General features: G+C 39.7%; 1 long non-coding RNA gene across 1 annotated transcript; it reads left to right on the plus strand.

Moving 5' to 3' along the window:
• The first annotated feature begins 120 nt into the window (after window positions 1-120).
• On the plus strand, window positions 121-402 carry LOC139028804 (uncharacterized). The gene is made up of 2 exons (XR_011481016.1): window positions 121-184; window positions 310-402. It is a non-coding gene; the product is annotated as an uncharacterized lncRNA (long non-coding RNA).
• The last annotated feature ends 4,821 nt before the right edge of the window (window positions 403-5,223 follow it).

The raw sequence follows: 5,223 nt of genomic DNA on the forward strand, positions 1-5,223 counted from the left end.
CTCAACCACGTCACAAGTACTCAAGAAGTTACAAACAGTACTCCAGTCAGTGACTATGTGAAACTTGTTAACAAAAATTCCTACACTGTCTTACACTATTGAGTGAGTGTCCATGTGCTCGCGCAGGTGCCGGAGAGCTGTGACTGCACCAAGGGTAACGTGTGTGTTGTCTCTTCGTGTGCAGGTATGTCTTATTTTGTCAGAATTATGTTCTGTATAGTTTTACTTGTATATGCTGTTGTGCAGCGAGTGTGTGCACGCAGCACCTGTTAATTCCTTTTGACGCTCTTTTGCCTGACCCTCGGCTAGCAAGGTGCCGGAGAGCTGTGACTGCACCAAGGGTAACGTGTGTGTTGTCTCTTCGTGTGCAGGGCAAATAAAAAGATTTCAACGAGCAGACCATCAGTTGTGGCAGCGTCCTAATTAAAAAAATACACAACGCAGAATGAACCACGCTACACATAGATACAGAATAAAAAGACTGAACCACTGGGTCACGTCCGTAGATACAGAACAAAAAGACTGAACGTCTGGGTCGTGTCTCTGGCAACCGAACCGATAGAGCTAACCAGCCGGCTTGGGTAGCAACCCTAGATTTGTGTSGGGACTATATCTTGTGGAAGGATGAAATAGTATGAATAAATTCATCATAATAACGTTTTTAATGAAAATATGTAAATCATTATTTGAATATGTTGGTAACCCATTGTATAAAAGTTACAATGCCCTTGAAGCCGGTGTTTGGAAGATATATTGGCACAGTTTGCTGGCCCGCCACAACACCCCTGACAATATATCCTCCAAACACYGGCTTCCCGGGCATTAGGGCACTATGGGGCGAGACAGTTCCATTTTTCAACAGTTCCTCTGGCTGCTACTAGTCTTGATCAACTACAAATTGTATCTGTTTCATCAATATTTTTTAAGACATTCCATCAAAACAATTTAGTGGTAAATTGATCACATTTTTTGTAATTTAGAAAAAGTTTTAGATATAACAAATGAAGTTAGATCAATTGTTTTTTATATATACATGTAGAGTTGCCTTAAGATTATTCATCCACTTGTTTAGGGAGAAAAATGTTGTTTTTGAGTAAAGTAGTAATATGTTAGGCTAGTATGTTGGGGGCAAGATGCCCCCACTCCAATGGCATCTCGCCCCTTTATGGTTGATCATTTGTTTCTAGATGTAATTTAGGCACTGGCTAGCCCAGTTAGCTAACTAGTAACCTCACTAGCAGGAAGTATGAAGTTAAATAAATGCTAGCCAGCTAGTTAGCATTAGCTAACGTCTGCTAGCATAGCTTACTAGCCCCCAGTTAGCAGGGTTAGTATTAGGATTAGGGGTCAGAGTTAGAATGGGGGTCAGGGTTAGGATTAGAATGGGGGTCAGGGTTAGGATTAGAATACGGGTTAGGGTTAGAATAGCGGTTAGGATTAGAATAGGGTTAGGTTAGGGTCAGAAGGGTGTAGAGTTAGGTTAGGGTCAGAATAGGTGTTAGGGTTAGATTAGGGGTCAATTCTCAACCATTCTCCAACATTGGCCATCAGACTGTTAAACAGCCATCACTAACATTGAGTGGCTGCTGCCAACATACTAACTCAAATATCTAGCCACTTTAATAATTAAAAATGGGATGTAATAAATGTATCACTAGTCACTTTAAACAATGCCACTTTATATGTTTACATACCTTACATTACTCATCTCATATGTATATACTGTACTCTATACCATCTACTGCATCTTGCCTATGCCGTTCGGCCGTCGCTCATCCATATATTTATATGTACATATTCTTATTCATTCCTTACACTTGTGTGTATAAGGTAGTTGTGAAATTGTTAGATTACTTGTTAGATATTACTGCATATTACTGCATGCTAACCATGTGTATGTGACCAATAAAATTTGATTTGATTACTAAAATACATTTCATTTTTTATTTTCAGATGAGAGTTTACAAGAAATTATGATTCTGGTGGCTATTTTCATTTTTTATTTAACCTTTATTTAACTAGGCAAGTCAGTTAAGAACAAATTCTTATTTACAATGAAGGCCTACCAAAAGGCAAAAGGCCTCCTGGGATTAAAAATAAACAAATAAAATATAAATATAGGACAAAACACACATCATGACAAGAGAGACAACACAACACTACATAAAGAGAGACCTAAAACAACATAGCAAGGCAGCATCACATGGCAACACAGCATAGTAGCAACACAACATGGTAGCAGCACAAAACATGGTACATGGCTATGGTAAAGATGTGCTTCGTTATACCTTGAATGCTATTGAAAATGGGCAGGGCCTTAAGGCAGCTGCCCGTGATTTTAATGTGCCACCCAAAACCCTGAGGCGCCACCGGAACAAGCAGGCCAAAACCCCAGGTCACAGCCATTTGGGTGGGTTACCAGTCTTCACTGGCTCTTTCGATTGTAACCTGGTGAGCCATATCCAAAAAATGGAAAGAGCCCTTTTCGGACTTACATCATGGGATGTCCACACCCAACAATGGTGTTTCCATCAAACTGACTTGTTGCCGATAAAAATCAGTGCGTGATGACGTAGTGCACACATATTATTATTTTTTGCTTACATTTTAATGTACCAAATACAAATCAAAAGTTCAATGTGTTTATATCGCATTTTCAACTCTACCAATAGTTTTGTCACAAAAACTGTTGTGTTAAATAGCACATGTCTACTCTGGTCTTGGTACATGAGCTCTAGCCAACAGTTGGCAGATACAGTGCGGGTAGGCTAGTCTACATGATGAGATTATTATGGGTAATATTTGTATTTCCCAAACGGCAGTCGTGCAACAATCATGTCACCAGAATAAGACCCTCGATATTTATTGGAAAAGAGCATCAAGCTCATCACCATGCACTTTCACCACCCTGTCAAATTAATTATAATCTATTTAATCTGTAGTTTAAGAGGACCATACGCCATATCATCGCGTGACTCCAAATGTACTTCGATATGATGGTTATTATATCAATATTTGTGCATAAAAGGCGTTTCCACCACAATTTCTTGCATTTTGCACTTAATTTTACCAACACAAAAAGATGCTACTATGTCGAACGAACATATTTTGTGTGTGCATTTATAAAATTGTACCGAAACTTCCTGTTTCCATCACAGCTTTCGTTGTATTTTATTTTTATACTGTATGACTACTCGCATAAAAACTGTGGATGGAAACGTGGTTTCTGACCAGTAAAACAAACTTCGTTTCACCAATGCTTGTTTGGAGTGAACCTGGATGAAGTTTCAGCACCCTTCTGTGACATGACATTTTTCAACTATCATAATCATTTCATGAAGGTAAATAAAAAAGTATTGTAAAGCTCATGAAGGGGAGACAAATTACCTCACTCCACAAACAAATTGTGATGGATGATAATGATTATTTGAGTAGCTTACTTCGTTTTGGTCTGGCTCGCCTACCTCGCCAACCTGAGTGTTGTAAAGAAGTCACATTACACCACAACTCTCAATAGTAATTTCACTTATGTCTCCGTCTGTGCTTCTTTGGACAGGATATTCACTGCAGTAATGCCGATGGTAGCAGCAGGGTTGATTGCAGACGAGCCAACGTTACAGCCAATCAGAATATTATGTCCTTTGTATGAACTTTAATTGTATTTTCTCAAATTTTTTGATGTCATTGTTCTTGAGCCAAGCACCTCCACTGTACCAAAGCACAGTACCTCATGTAATCTCAAATGCAATACTTCCTTGTGATCATGTTTGCATGATGTGTGGTGGGAGTATTCTTATTGGCTGATAATGTGTAGATCTTAATTCAGATCTTTAATCAGCTCATCATAATAAATATTTTCAACTCCTTTGCCAATATACTAATCAAGCAACTCACTATTACTACCTCCATCTTCCATTCATTTTAGAAGGGCACATGTGCCACAAGCCACAAATCCACATGCATGATGTCCTCCCTGGAGAACTCATTGTTCTCACTTCATGAACAATCTTAAGTGTAACCAAAGTATTGCTATTGATCTCAGTAGTAGTATTGGCATGGCTAGGACATTTATTGGCAGGGTGTAACCTGAGTTTTTAATTTCTCTCATTGCACCTCTCCAGGTTCAGCATCTTCTCCGGAGACATGAGGCGACCAGAGGAGGTGCCAGATATGTGGAAGAGAGGAGATTATTTGCACACGAAGCAGGCTCAGGAGGCACTGAAGCATCCATTAGCTGGGACCTATAATGTCCCGTGCTGGTGGTCTCCAAGTACAAACAGTACAGGAATGGGCTTGTGGTCCGTGCACCATCAATTGTCATGGGAGTCCTTGCACCAACAATTGTCATGGGAATGTCCAACAGCCAGTTACCACCAGAGGGTGTAGGGGAGCGCCAGAGGGTGAATTGTTGGAGTACTGGTTGAATACAGTACCAAAAATATGTGCTCAGGCTGGGATAGTCAGATGACTCATATTCAGGGCGTAGTTTGACAGGAGAGCTTGGTGTTTTGAGGCCTAAAGTGAGTAAGATGAACCTATGAAGAAAGTCATAAAAAGCATTATGCCAAGTGGGATTGTCAGGACAAAGTTGTCCTGATGGGACAATGAGAGATTCATTCTGGAGAGAAGAATGTGCTATCTGAGATATCCTGTGCCTTTTCAATAAATATTTTGTTGTACAGATATGGTGCTTTATACTAGCAGTAAGTAGACTGTATTACAAGCTGGCATATTGTTGACTACCTGTGATGTGAATATGATCAGAAGCTATTTTTTCAATAGATATGGTTTTCAACCCAGTTTCAATGTTTGCTCAATTTTCGACACTCAAACATATAGAATTGCAGTGTTTTTAATGTGATGTGACTATGATCAAAGGCTATTTTTTCCAATAGATATTGTTTTCAACCTGTTCTCAGTGTTTGCTCAATTGTTGGACACTCAAACATAAAATTGCACAATGTTTTAATGCCTGTCAGTTCTAGCATATTTGTTTGCCTTGTTAATTCTGATGATTTTATCGCTGCTTTTTCAGGGATCCCTTCAAGCTTTCTGATGCCCACAAGGCCCTCTGGTTGACGGAATGTCAATCTAACTTCAGACATTGAAGTTCCAAGTACAAAGTTGAAAATAACGGGGAAACATCACGTGCTGTTTAGCCGATTATGCGCATGGCTTCACGGTCGCCATGGAAACGTTGCTCTCTTGTTACAAGCGGCGGAA

This window comes from Salvelinus sp. IW2-2015, linkage group LG15 (assembly GCF_002910315.2).
Source record: "Salvelinus sp. IW2-2015 linkage group LG15, ASM291031v2, whole genome shotgun sequence".
Classification (NCBI taxonomy): Eukaryota; Metazoa; Chordata; class Actinopteri; order Salmoniformes; family Salmonidae; genus Salvelinus; species Salvelinus sp. IW2-2015.